The following is a 15,324-nucleotide window of genomic DNA, read 5'->3' on the forward strand; positions in this document are numbered from 1 at the left end:
CGTCACAATTTGTTAAGCATTTGTGAGATATGGTTTCAAAAAGCTAAGATGGCAGAAATGTCATTTACATCTTTTGTGTATTAAATCCATACTTAACACTTTCACTAAGCTAATTCGATCATCTCAGCGAGCTGAGGATCTCTCTTAATGACGCCTCTCAATCCTCAAATGATAACATTATCCTGTAAAATAAAAAGCTGTAAACTTGTTAAACATGCTTATTTTCTTTCTTGCAGAGAGTTATAAGAGATAATTGACACCACCTTTATATCTGGAGCTAAACCTGGACTTGCCACCATGGTACTGCTGCAGTAAATTAATCAGCAAGTCCAGCTCTATTCAAAGAATATATTATCCACCTACGAGCACGTCCAGAGCGCTCTAATCACATTACTTCTTGTTAGTTATATCTGTGTGATGCTTTCTGTTTTGTTTGGTCTTCACAGATTAAAATAACTGCTACATGTTTTTCATTGTCTTTTAAGAGAATGGTCAGATTTATGGTTTGTAGTGTGACAGACTGTTTGCATCACTCAGGCTTAAAAAAAGCCCATCTCTAGGGTACCACATTTGATCTGAGCTGAAAGGTTGAGAGGAGATCTCGTATACCCATAACGCTTAATCCTAGTTAAGGTAAAGTAATAGATGTTAGTATCATTGTACATCCTGGAGTAATTCATCCCTGCATCTGTTCAGTCGGAGTAAATCTTCCATTTGCCACCAGTGTTTATTTAGGGTTTTGTTCAGCACTGGCAGACCATAGATGGCCTCAGCGAGGAGTCCGAGCTGACTCTCAGAAATGAGTCACTTATAAAGGCTTGGCTGTGAGGACGTTGGATGCCAGGCATGTCAAAATGAATCATGCCATGCAACACATGGCACCAACTGTTTTGCTTGTCGGGCTACTGTTGTTGGCACAAAGTGATGCACTCTGCCGGTGACCCGCGATGGCACCGGATGATAAGCTGAGACATTCAGGCTTTCTGAAGCTCCAGTCCGAGCACGTCGAGCAGCGCTGTCTCTCTGGAACGTCACCACAGTGACAGTTTATGCTTTCTGTGGAACTATGCAGTCTGATGGGGCTGTTTCACAGAAATGGACTGAGCTCTTTTTTTCTTTGACAATAATGTATTTTTTTTTCCATGTCAGTGGTTTTCTCTGAGTAGAAAAAAGTTTAAATCCAAGAGCAGAACACAACACTACAAAAGGATCTGCATAAGCTGCCAGTTTGTTTTCCAGTCCTTACTACCTCATATCATGTGTCATTTTCCCATTAGGTGCATAAATCCTCTTTACTTCATCCCATTCCTCATATTTCTTGTGGAGTGCCATCTTGAATACAGAACAGGAAGAGTTTTCTTTTCCTCCCAGGACAGCAGCATCGCTCTGGGGAGAACAGTGTCCATTAGCTGAGACGCCACAACAACAAAAAATCTTTTGATAAGTGATGTTCATGTTATATCAGCGAAGTATTTATCATCCACAGTTTAAACTGCTGCACTACCAGCACAGCAGTCCATACTGACACAACAACAGATGTGGCCTTTGATTCATTTTTTTCTTGTATATTTAAAATCAGATTAGCATTAATAGTGAGACAATGACTTTTACTCACATGGTTCTAAATGTTCTCGTTAGAAGAAGAAAGGCTTCGGAAAGGCTTGGAAAGAAAAGCGTCTGGACTTGTTTAAGTTTCCTTGAAGACGTTTCATCCGAGAAGCTTCTTCAGTTCTAAGAGCAACTGGTGAAGAGTCCCAGATTTAAGCCCTATGGGAGTGTCCCCGGGTGGGTCGTGGGCCCCCTATTGATCCTCTACCTAATCACATGAGCCAAGGTGTAAAAACAGGTGTGGGTCACAATCAGCCAAGTTGCCAGGTGAACCAACTGTGACACCTAACCCCACCCTATCATGTGATTTACTGAGGTCAAATGACCCTGGATGTGAGTGGGCGTTAAGGCGTCTGGGAAGGGATCTCAAAACTAGATGGCAGACAGTTGGTGTGGTAAGCCCCGCCCTCTGTTCAAAGATGGTTGTTCACAGTGGACATAGGCTGTATCCCAATTCAGGGTCTGCAGCCTTAAAGGACGCAGCCTCAACGATCCTCAAGGGCCGCGTACTCAAAGACCGCTAAGGCCGGAAGTGCGAGGCTTGTGAAATGGGACGGTCTAGCCTCCGTTGCGCTGCCCAGGTTGCCTAGCAACCATGACAACCATGACTAACAGCTGGAAACGTGTCATACAGCTGTGTTTGACAGAAATGAAGGTGAAAATCTTTTGTTCATTTGTTTGTTTATTTCTACATGAGCTTTGATCATTCTCTGTGAGATTAAGCTCAGCTACTGAACGGCGTATATTTTAAAGGCTTTAAAACCAAGTTAGTACAAACGTCACTGATGTCACATAACTTTGCCGACATGTGGCCAACAGTAATGTTTAATGTTCTTCGTTATTAAACATTTGCACATAAATAAGTGACATAATATTCAGTACTTACTTAAAGTTCACTCTTCGGGCGCCCCTCATCCGCCGTTTTTTTTCGGCAAAATTATCCACCCCCACCGCCGCGCTATGCATTCTGGGATATGTTGGGCCACGAAGTCTACACTGCCACAGCCTTAAAATTCAGGGAAATGAAGGACGCATTTCAGGGTCGCATTTCGAGCAGCCTTTGGATTGGGACAGCCTTCGTCGCGTCGCTGTGACGTAATCGGCCTTAAAATGCGGCCCTTAAGGCTGCACACCCTGAATTGGGATACAGCCATAGATGGTTTGAAAGAGGAGTGAAAGAAGCCATCTGTCTTCTCTGTCCAAAATGTGAACATTGTAATTGTGTTTCCAGGATGCCAATTTATAACAACTAAGGTAGAAAATGTATCACTTGAAAAGTAATTACTTTCAAATTTAGAAGCTTTCCCAAACTCATGGGTGTGAACCTCACTGTTGTTATTCATATAATAACATAATCGATTGATTTAAGTTAAAATTAGAAAAAATAATATGGAAGCTACTTTGTAGTATAAACAACGAAATTATACAATAAGTGAGTTTGGAATAAAAACACTAGTTTATATTTGATGAAGATCTTTACATGTTACCTGCAAAACACAGACAACTGGGAAATGTAAAAGTTTAGGAGCAAACCTCCTGTCTTAACAGACTGTCAAAGGGCTAAGGAGGATAGCATCACAGAGCAGGTAACATTGCTATAAAAGTGCTCTAACGTACAGCGTTTTTCTTCAAAGTACAGAAACTGAGGTTTAAGGTTTACAGAAAACAGAAAGAATAAGTGATGGAGCAAAGACCAGCACACAGTTGGCTTTTATCTGTGCTGTCAAGTTTCCTCACCACTTAAAAAAAAAAATCCCCTGTGGCCTTGAATGATCCCCCAAACATGGTCGATCAGCCAGGTGGAAGGCATAACGGTAATGGATGGTGCACTGAAGTGGCATCAGCACCACACCCCAGTGTCTGCTAACCCAGCATTGTCACAGCATATGTCAATGTAAGCAGCCCACGAGCTATCAGCATGCTGGCTTGTGTCGAGCCAATCCAACGGATCAGGCGCTTGATGGATGGCATAATGTCCCTGATAGGACGACATACTGCAGTTTTAATTATACAAAGCTCACTTCTCAGCCTTTTAGCGTTTCTGCAGCATTGAGCTGTGCACACCTGTGTTCGCTCATGATATGCTATCAGCGACTGAGCAGTTCTTTGTGTTCTTTCCCTTCTCATTTCACCCCTGACGCCACGCCATCACTATATACTGTTCAATGGAAAAATGTCATTAAAAGGAATTGTAGCCTGGTGTTAATCAGCTGTCCTCCTGCCCCCATATTGTGTCACCTCAGTGAAGATTTGCAGCGACAGTTAAACTCTGTCTCACTACTGCTCTCTGTTCCTGCTGACACCAGAGTGGTGAACATTAGTTCAGAGATAAAAGATTAAGGCGACAGAGTCTTTTTCCTGTTACTCGTTTGCTGAATGAAGCAAAATATGTTTCTGCAATCAGACTTGATGTGCATGTGGAAACAAAGAGAGAATGCATATTCAGGGTTGCTGTAGGAATGTACTTGAATAAAGTGTAATTGCACATCCACTACAGTAGGTGGCAAGGTTTTTTGCACCGAGCATGCACACACAGCAATGAGCACGAGATATGAAGTTTAGTAACAAACCCTCAAGAAAAAGGGAAAAAATATTTAACAGTGATGAAAAGAGACGGAGATAACGGGACAAACTAAAGTCTCCCGAAAGCTAAGACACGGAAATATGATGATGCGTGTGCAGCGCACAGCTTCGATGTGACTACGGCGGGAGACAAGTATGGACCGGCGCGCCTACTGTGTCAAAAAATGTTTATCTGATCTATTTTTCTTCTTTGTTTTAACTTTAATCTTAATAAGGATACAATGTTATGCAGAGATGTAGTTACAATAACGATTTAATAGACAAATGATACTATTTATATACATGGGGTAGAGTGGGCGGGGCTTCTTCTACCTTTTTTTTTTCTTTTTCTTTTGCCTGTCCCGTTTGGCTCTTTTGCCCTCAGAATTGTTGTCTAAAGGCAAAGAAAGATGCCCAACGGATTTTACCAAATTGACCATCCCAGCCTTGCCGTAATGGTCCATTTGATTCACCTTTTATTGTTTATTTTATTTTCACTTACTGAATACGGGACAGACTTGACTGGGGGAAAGAAGGGGAGAAAGAAAGAGGGAAAGAGAAACAGCTGAGAAGAGGGACGGGGGAGAAGGGCAAAAAACAAAAACCAACAGAACGGGCAGAGAAAAAAAATGCATATATCAATCACCTGGATCACCTGCTGAGAAAGAAAAAAGAAAACAAGCAGAAGAGAACAAGAGTAATAGAATAAACAACATCACAATGATATATGGGAATATGACAGTAAATATTAAACATTATTGTGCAGCACATAAGATCAACAGAACACAGTGTGCTTTGAGGTAGGAGCCAAAAAGGGTGTAGTTTGTGGGTGTGATCACCCGTGTGTACACCTGTGAGCATGGACGCGCTTGTTTTTTGTTTTTTAAAAGGTTCCTTCATGTAATGATCTGCTAGAGGGTGTGGGGGGGCCACAGCCCCGTCCTCCAGGGCGTGAAGCAGGTATGGAGGAGATCAAAACTCCAGACATCCAGAGGCCCCCAGAACACAAGAGACCGAGGCTTCTTCTACCTAAAGGGGGTGTAACAGAAAATAACTGAGAAGCACTGCTGTTGAGGAAGATGACTGATTAAATTAATGGTAGCTGGAAACGTGTAAGGCGCCCTGCTGTTGGAGTGATTATACATTTCTGAGGATCAAAGCTAATTAGTTGTGATAGATATAAGAAATATTTCTCTCTGTCTAAAACATCTATGAGAAAGGTTGCTGCTATGAGCACATGGCCCCTCCCACTCTGACTCCCATCTAGTTTCTCACGTCCTCGTTCACTCGTGATTTGTTTTTCACACTAATTCTCAAAAAAACTGGCCCGTTTTTGTCAAAAAAAGTCTAATACAGAATACATTTCACAGTCAGACGTCTGTCACTTCTGATCCATAGACCATCAGAACACCTGGTTCTTTCTGGCAGGAAACAGAAAATAATTCTGTCAGGAAAAAACCTCCATACTTCTTTTTAAATTGAACTAGAACTTTAACCCTCTCGAGGTAGGCGTTGCCGATTTGCAACAGTTAAAAACTAACAACCTGATTACCCCACATACATATTTTATGAGTTTGTTTTACTCCGAAGTACCACTGCAGGACGTGGTTGTGCATTAGCAACAAAAAGTTTAATTTGAGCCTGAGAGGGTTAAGATTAGGTATACTACTTTACATTAAAAGCAAACTAGTATGCATACTTGCATATACAACCTAATAATTATTATTAATTGCCAAAGTAATGAACAGATGGAATGATGGATGATATTTAGTATGGTCTCTGTTAAGTTTTAAAGGGAAAGTTCACTTAAGAAATCCTATCTGGCCAATTCAACTGCTCTGAATTGTCTGAAAAAGGGAATAAAAAGCATTGGCTGTGTGCCGATTGGTGCCGCTCCTTACATGTAGCATGCAGCAGGATATTTGATTTAGAAGTATCAGAGTCCAGTCAGAGTATGCAGGGAGACATGTGACACTGAATCTCTGAATTCCCCAAACAATAAAACTGTCATGGAACGCTGTGCGGCAGGCAGGAGTAGGACCCAAAATGCAGGACTCACAGGCACGAGGGAATAAACTCAAAAGGCAGCTTTATTGCGTAACAGAAGATGATAGGCGATACAAAACTAGACTGGGGAAAAACTAACATACGCAGAGACACAGGGAGATCCACACAACATGAGGGACGACGTCACGCTGAACAGAGGGAGACGCAGACAGAAATACACAGAGGGTTAACGAGGGGAGTGGGAACACACGGGGAACACAGGTGACACTGATAGCCATAACGAGACAGGGCGGGGTGAACTGAACACTGACGGGAGAGGTGAAACAGGGAGCACAGAGGTTCAGACAGGAGGAGAGAGAGCACGAGTAGAACACCAACATAACAGGCAGGGGAGACACGGAATAAAACATAAGGAGAGACGAGGGCTCACAGATACACAGAGGGGCACACAGGGAGACATGAAGGGCAAGGGATCAAAACTAGAAGCCATAGAATAAATCACACAAGTACAATAATACGAAAATCACAAAGAACTAAAAACGCTGGGTCAGGAGACCCAGGACCGTGACAGTACCCCCCCCTCAAGGGCTGGCTCCAGACAGCCCAAACACAGAAAAACAAAACCAAACAGAAAACAACCCAGGGCGGGCGGCGGGGGCCCAGGACGGAGGGCTCGGAACAGAAAACAAAGAGCACAGAAAACACCGGAGCCCAAGAAAACAACCCAAAACACAGAGCAGTTCAGGGGGCCGACCGTGCGGAAGGCAACGGCGGAGACGCGGAAACAGTTCAGGAGGCCGACCGTGCGCAAGGCAACGGCGGCGACGCGGAAACAGTTCAGGAGGCCGGCCGTGCGCAAGGCAACGGCGGCGACGCGGAAACAGTTCAGGAGGCCGGCCGTGCGCAAGGCAACGGCGGCGGCGAAGGAGACGACGGAGCAGTTCAGGAGGCCGACCGCGCGGAAGGCAGCGGCGGCCCTCCAGTCCCAGGCGTGCCGGCCATGGCCCGGTGGGCGCAGGGCCAGACGAGGCAGCTGATGAGGATGCTGGACCAGACGAGGCAGCTGATGAGGATGCTGGACCAGACGAGGCAGCTGATGAGGATGCTGGACCAGACGAGGCAGCTGATGAGGATGCTGGACCAGACGAGGCAGCTGATGAGGATGCTGGACCAGACGAAGGCTCTGAAGAGGAGGCTGCGGCAGACGAAGGCTCTGAAGAGGAGGCTGCGGCAGACGAAGGCTCTGAAGAGGAGGCTGCGGCAGACGAAGGCTCTGAAGAGGAGGCTGCGGCAGACGAAGGCTCTGAAGAGGCTGCAGCAGACGAAGACTCGGAGGCCGGGCCAGGCGAGGTTGCAGAGGCTGAGGCCGGGCCAGGCGAGGTTGCAGAGGCTGAGGCCGGGCCAGGCGAGGTTGCAAAGGCTGAGGCCGGGCCAGGCGAGGACGAGGCGGTCGCAGATGGCGGCTGGACAGGCTCCTCGGGCCCTCCAGCTGATGCGGCGTGAGGCTGAACGGGCCCCTCGGACCCTCCAGCGGAGACAGGAGGCTGAACGGGCCCCTCGGACCCTCCAGCGGAGACAGGAGGCTGAACGGGCCCCTCGGACCCTCCAGCGGAGACAGGAGGCTGAACGGGCCCCTCGGACCCTCCAGCGGAGACAGGAGGCTGAACGGGCCTCTCGGACCCTCCAGCGGAGACAGGAGGCTGAACGGGCCTCTCGGACCCTCCAGCGGAGACAGGGAGGTGCTGGCCGGGCTCACTGGAACCCCCAGCGGACGAGGTAGATGGCGGCGTGGGAGCCGCGGAGTCCTGGATGAGCTCATCCGAGCTTCCAGCAGGAGCTGAAGTAGAGCCAGAGAGGATTGGGACCCCGGGCTCAATGTTAAGCTGGCTAGAAAACTGCACTGCTACGGGGAACTGGGCCAAAGGTTCAGGTGCGAGCTGAGCTGCTGGACACACGGGGACCTGAGCTGCTGGACACACGGGGACCTGAGCTGCTGGACACACGGGGACCTGAGCTGCTAACGGTGGAGAAGTAAATGACTGCACAGGGGACTGAACTGATGTCTGTAGTAACGGTGGTGGTGAGAGTGGAGTAGGTGGTGGAGTTAATGACTTCATAGGGGAATGAACTAGAGGTAGTGACGGTTGTGGTGCTGGTGGTTGAGTGGGTGACTGTGCTAAAGGAGGCTGCACTGGGGACACCGGAGACTGCACTGGGGACACCGGAGACTGCACTGGGGACACCGGAGACTGCACTGGGGACACTGGAGACTGCACTGGGGACACTGGAGACTGCACTGGGGACACTGGAGACTGCACTGATGGTTGTAATGGAGGTGTAACGGGTGAAGGAGTGGCTGAAGTGGCTGTGGGTCGGACGGCTAGTGGCTCAGCTACAGGGTATGGCAACGGCAGGGCTATGGGTTGAATGACTGGCTGAGTAGCAGCCTGAGTGGCTGGGTGTAGTGACGGTTGTGGTGGAAGAGAAACAGGTGGTAGTGTGGATGATGGAGCTAAGGGCGACTGAGTGGCAGACCGAACTGATGACTGAAGCGATGGTAGAGGTGAAAATGGAGCTTGTGGTGGAGTTAATGGCTGAGCTAACGGGGACACAGGAGACTGAACTGAGGGTGGCTGCGAGGGAGCTAACGGAGCTGTGAAGGGCTGCGAGGGAGCTAACGGAGCTGTGAAGGGCTGCGAGGGAGCTAACGGAGCTGGGACGGGCTGCGAGGGAGCCGACTGAGCTTCTGGTAGCACAACAGGTGAATTAGAAGGCTGAATGTCCGGCTGTGGGGTGGCGCGTCGGCGGCGTGAATGCCGTTTCTTTTTCCCCGCAGATGGCTCCAAAGGGCCGGGAAAAACCACATCCGGCCGGTGAAACTGACGCGGCTGCTCCAGGGTGGCTGTTGTCTGTTGCTGCTGGGCCAAGTCTGATATTTCCCGAGTTCGCGCCGCCTCCCGGGCGTTATTCAAATTGGCCAATAGGTCCAAACATCCACTGACCTGGCGGAGATGAGAATTTCCTTTGAGGATTGCTTCGATAGCATTTATCCCCACAATCTTGGCCCTTGTATTGGAAGTGTGAGTTATCCACTCGACTAGGCGTTGGACACGTATCAGATCGCTCTCCCCGGGTAAGTCTGCTGGGTCCATATCTGGTGACGTCGTACTGTCATGGAACGCTGTGCGGCAGGCAGGAGTAGGACCCAAAATGCAGGACTCACAGGCACGAGGGAATAAACTCAAAAGGCAGCTTTATTGCGTAACAGAAGATGATAGGCGATACAAAACTAGACTGGGGAAAAACTAACATACGCAGAGACACAGGGAGATCCACACAACATGAGGGACGACGTCACGCTGAACAGAGGGAGACGCAGACAGAAATACACAGAGGGTTAACGAGGGGAGTGGGAACACACGGGGAACACAGGTGACACTGATAGCCATAACGAGACAGGGCGGGGTGAACTGAACACTGACGGGAGAGGTGAAACAGGGAGCACAGAGGTTCAGACAGGAGGAGAGAGAGCACGAGTAGAACACCAACATAACAGGCAGGGGAGACACGGAATAAAACATAAGGAGAGACGAGGGCTCACAGATACACAGAGGGGCACACAGGGAGACATGAAGGGCAAGGGATCAAAACTAGAAGCCATAGAATAAATCACACAAGTACAATAATACGAAAATCACAAAGAACTAAAAACGCTGGGTCAGGAGACCCAGGACCGTGACAAAAACTCTGTTTTCTTGCTTGCTCTTTCCAGCATTATGTACATTATGTAAAAACACCATTAAATGTCAGATCAGACTGATACAGAAACTTATGTCTGGGAAAGATCGGGGACACAGTTGTGTGTTTCTAAAGGCTTGGAGCTGTTGCCATTTTGTCTATTGTCAGTTTAAATCTGAATCTGAAAGTGTGCTTCAGTAATCACGTTTGGAGTATGTAAAAGCATTGATGACCTCTAGGTCAGCAAATGAGAAGAATGACCTAATTTTGACTAAATAACTCAGCTAAACAAAAACACTAACAGCTGAATGTAGGTTAAAATATCGTTGGATAACAGCGCCGGCTCAGACGAGTGGTTGTTTGCCGTGCTGATCATATTCAATTAAAACGAGTAATTCAGAAGTGGAAATTGTTTTCCATCCAACCATCCGGTCTTGTCTAGAATGAATGTACCATCTGTGTTGGGCTTTGCTGTGACATATAGTCATGTATCATCTGTATAGCAGTTAAAATCAATTGTGGCTACACAAGATAAAACAGGAAACAAAATAGAGCCCCGTTGGGCACAGAGCACAACGGGGGCATTGATTTCCCAACATAGCTGCAAAGAACTGAAACACTTTCTAACCACATCACTGATGCCCACTCTTAATTACTGTGTGAAAGCATCCTTTAGGAAACTCTTTAAATGATTTGTTTAGGCCTTTCTGATGAATACTCGATTGGGATGTCAAAAGTTTGGAAGTAGCTTCAACATCCTGGTGTCTTGTTCTACAACCCACTGCTGAACAACGCTGTTGGAGTAGTGAGGAGCTGCTTTGCTTTGATGTTCAGGTCAATGCTACCTGTCCAGGTAACATCAACATGAATCCAAGCACCCAGTATTTAAAAGCTGAAACTTGCACAGTGGGAATATGATCCCATGTTGTTCACTTCACTTGTCAGTGGTTTTAATGTAGTGTTGGGTCTGCGTTAATAACTCATTTCATCTCAGACCTTTATCTTGATACGTTTCCCTTTTTTCCTGTTGGACGATTCAGCTGTTACATTCTCGTGAACAATACTTTACATATTTACAGGACATACTGAGCAGCATCTGATTACTGATAGTCCAAACTCCTGTGCCACAATCTATTTTTCAACATGATGTTTTACTTGCTTCCCATATACACAGCAGCTACTGCCCCGCTCTCTAATTAGTGAACATGCAGGGCTACGTTTTCTGTAAAAATAGTTCCCTCAGAGAAATGGAAATTCTTTGAACATCTTCCAGATTGTCACAGTGGGTTCCCACTGAATAACCCTCCAATGTATTTAATGATAAGATGTGAAAAAACTGACGGAGTACAACAAAGAAAACTGAACTTATTTGCTGCTCTTTTTTTAGTGTCAAAGATAAAGTGCTATAGCTTTACATTTGTTCCTTTTTGTATAGTTAGTGTTGGCTCATGAGACTGTAGGATGTCTCTGTGCCTTCAGTGTGATGCGTGGCTAGTCTGTGTCTTTGTGTCAATGAAATGACGCTGCTTCCATTTTTCTATCTGTCCTCCTTTGTTATATAGTATAAAAAGTCTACACAGGCTTTGTTTTTTTGCACCCTTGCTTGCACCGTGATAAGTGCTAACCTCCAGTGCAGGCTTCACGGCCAGCCAGATAGCTTTTGCTTCGCTTGACTTCCTCCAGAACTGGCTCGAGAGACAGATGCACTACGGGAAAGAAAAACGGGCAAATAGGAAATCTTAATGGTTGCTGTCCTGCGTGAAAAAAGCCAAAAATAACCCGATGCAAATGGAGATTATTAATAACATTGAAGCTTTGTTTCTATAAAACCAAGCGCTTTGAAGAGAGGAAATTATCCCTGTGCGTGTTTAAGATGATGTAGATTTCCTTCTGAATCTGCAGATATTTTTAGAGTCTAATTAGGTGTTGAAATGATGTCATAGTGTACACCTTGGAAATGTCTTTGTCCAGCAAACAACATCCTGGGATGCTTCAAAGAGGATGAAAAAGATGCCAAGAGATACTTGAAAATGCTGCTTGATTTGAATCTTACAAACTGTCGCTGCTTTATTTATTTACTTCTTAGATGAATTATCTGACAGCACAGTCATCATTCAAAATGGCAGGAAATGTTACACTCAGCCAGCTAATGGCAAAAGCAGCAAAAAGTAATGCAAGCAAAAGAAATTGGTATATTTCAGGATTTCCATATCACCTGTGCCAGAATATTTTTGCTTCTGACAAATTATTAATCCTTTCTGAAGCATTTCTCTAGAATAAACCGTGGATCCAGAAGGGCTGTGGTTCTGCGAGCAGCTGCTTCACAGACTGTGGTTGTTATGGTAACGTTTCTATCTTAAGTCTTTGAAGCTGAGGTGGGATATAGTGTGCTCGTGTGAAATAGCAGCACCTAAAACTTTCCTTTTGCTTCTTCGGGAGGGGGGGATGCACAGCATATATGACAGGTTTATCTCAGTGTGTGGGAAAGGTTATTCCTTCCACAGTTTCAAAGTCCAGCTGAGGTGATAAAGCAGATATGCTCACAGTCTCTCCCCCCGTGCAGACTGCTTGATTGGTTTATCAATTGACCTTTATGCCACCTTGTAGCGCCACATTGATCCTGGCTTGTTTGAATGCCGTGTTTCCTGCTCAAGCTGAAACTTTTTGTACCAGGAAATGCAAAAGGAACCCAGTGAAGAGCATAATCTCAAGTACCGCATGAAAAGTAGACCTTTAAATGCAAATATAGAAGGAAAAACAACATAGATATTATAGGTGCAGCTTTCTCAGGAAAATGCAACAATGCAAAATATGTCATTGGGGTTGCACATGAGCCTGACGATCACTCTTCTACACATTTTCAACCGATCAAATATTCTGATGTGGGCAAAGCCCGCTGCCCCCCCCCCCAAATTTTTAAAACCCTACAGAAGTGAAATGCTCCTATATATCCATCAGTTTGTATTAAAAATAATTACTGGGATGAAAGGTCAATGAAAACTGAGTTTGAGCATAAAAATCACAAGTATGAACCAAAATATATGTAGAATATTTACAACCTGTCCAATTAGATGATATTCTGTCTGTAGGCTTTTCACTAAGGACACACACACACACACACACACACACACACACACACACACGATATGCTGGTATTAAAAAAAAAGTATTTGTTGATCACTGCAGCTTTAAAGATCAATTAGCTGTCATCTTACACAGCAAGTGCCTAATGAGTGCATAGTGATTAATCAAATTTGAAGCCGAATGTTAGAAAATTGATTAGGAATGACTTTAAAGAGCAACAACGATATGAAGGAATGAAGAGGTGTTTTAAGTAGCACACTAAATTCACAGCCATCACTACAGTTTGACAAGCACTACATTTAAAGTGATTTTAATTAGGCATTCTGTCTATATACATCTCAAAGGCAATGCCTGTCTGCTCGGCTCAGAACAATCAGCGAGAAAACAGAAGGAGGAAAGAAAACAAAGCAGACATGGAAAAGTAAAAGAAATGGGTGGGAGTGGTGTTGGTGGGGCAATCTGGATGTGAGATAAGACAGAAAAGATGAGAGTGAAGGTGAGTAGCAGACTCTTGGGCACATTAGGAAGGGAATATGAGAAACTACTGGGAGAATAAAGATAAGAGGTATGGGCAAGAGGGGTAAGTAAAACCACGGAAGAACAGTGCAGATAAACAGAGATAAAGGGGCTTTAGTTTGGAGGAAAACACAAAGATTCGGCTGGTGAGGAAGAAGAGTCAAGAGAAAGACACAAGAAGGATAGAATAAATGAGAAAAGAGAAAGAGGAGGGGAGAAATGATTCAGTGTGCAGTGGAGACAGGAAGCATGAGAGGCAACATGACAGAGAAGGAGACAGAGCTGCGAGGGAGCAGAGTGAGTGATGTCCAGAAGGGGCACAGTAACACAGTCTTCTCCCCGACGTGGCCTTGATGAAACTACAACACATCAACAGCTACAGCATACTCTAGTGGTCTGCATTTACATAAGCAAACAACTCATTTTACATCCTAATTCCCTTCCTTTCATCCACTGCTGCCCTTCATCGCCAAAGTGCTGCATGTATTTAATTTGTGCCTAATACTGATTAGATAATTGCAAAATTCAGAGGGGAGCCTCAGCAGAAACCTTGGTTTCTTTGCTGTTATACTGGGATGGATGTTAAGACCCTTTAGCCTTGAACAGATTTGAGTGTTTTCCTTGTTCTCTTTGTAGCCAGCGCTTTCAGGTGCATAATGATGGATTTGTGTGCTCTACATGCACATGTGGTATTAGCCTTGCCTGCACTGCATGGTACAAATAGAGGCAGAGTCAGATACTAAAGGTGCGTCTAACGTCGGTTCAAGTGCATTCCTTCTCACATTATTTCAGGCCGATGTGGAGGTCTGGCACTGTAGCAGTTCTGAGATGGCTCAAGGCTTTCTGCCACACGTCTGACTTGACTTCCAGAAACCGTGTACAGATGCTGAAACCGTTAAAGCCAGTGACTCACCTACAACTCACAGAAATAAGAATTGGAATTAAAAGAAATGGATATTAAAATAGGTCAAAACATTTAGCTGTCGTGTTACGGCTGTGGCAGGCAGAGTTAGGTCTCAAACACACGGTTCAAACAAAAGGTTCGACTGAGAAAGGCAAAAACGCAGAATATTACAACAGAGAAAAACAAAACCAACACTGGAAACTAGGAAACACAGAGCTAGGAGTTATCAGGAAACACAGAGGAAACCCAGAGCAATGAGGCAGTATGACACGACAACGAACAGAGGAAAACACAGGGCTTAAATACACAAGTCAGTAACGAGTGAGTAAAGGAAACAGTAAGGCAACACAGCTGGGACTAATCAGACATAACGAGACGAGGAGAAAGCAGAACTGAATACACTGAACACAGGACAAGGAACTATCAAAATAAAACAGGAAACATGAGACCATCACAAAGGCAGGGCAGGGGTGGGCAACTCCAGGCCTCGAGGGCCGGTGTCCTGCAGGCTTTAGTAAGTAAGTAAGTAAAATTTTATTTATATAGCACATTTCTAGATAAGAGATCACAAAGTGCTTTACAAGGTATAGGCACAGATTAAAAAGACAAAATACAGTCAAAAGTTAACAAAATGCAATTTTAAAAAGATGTGTTTTTAGCTGTTTTTTAAAAGTAATCAGTGAATCAGCAGATCTTAAGTTCTGAGGAAGAGAATTCCACAGTCTGGCGGCCACAGTAGCAAAAGCTCGATCACCCCTAGTTTTCAGTCTCGTATACTTAATAACAAGTAGGCCCTGACCACAAGACCTCAGAGACCTACTAGGGGCATAGGGCTGTAAGAGTTTAGATGTGTCCTTGATCCAACACAGTTGATTCAAATGGCTAAATGGCTTCCTCAACTTGTC

At 45.3% G+C, this 15,324-nt stretch overlaps 1 protein-coding gene across 5 annotated transcripts in view; it reads left to right on the plus strand.

Annotated features, from left to right (window-relative positions):
• The window catches only part of sorcs3a (sortilin related VPS10 domain containing receptor 3a), a 248,206-nt gene that overhangs the window by 74,964 nt on the left and 157,918 nt on the right, over positions 1–15,324 (plus strand). The window contains exon 1 of one of the 5 annotated variants that reach the window (XM_082537942.1): positions 14,872–14,937. The exons of 2 other annotated variants lie outside the window; for them this stretch is intronic. The gene's annotated coding sequence lies outside the window, so the exon portion shown is untranslated. Of the gene's footprint in view, positions 1–14,871; positions 14,942–15,324 lie in introns of those variants that run through there. 2 more of the 5 variants (XM_082537938.1, XM_082537943.1) reach the window with 2 other exon arrangements.

Source organism: Aulonocara stuartgranti, assembly GCF_965226115.1.
Source record: "Aulonocara stuartgranti genome assembly, chromosome: 6".
Classification (NCBI taxonomy): domain Eukaryota; kingdom Metazoa; phylum Chordata; class Actinopteri; order Cichliformes; family Cichlidae; genus Aulonocara; species Aulonocara stuartgranti.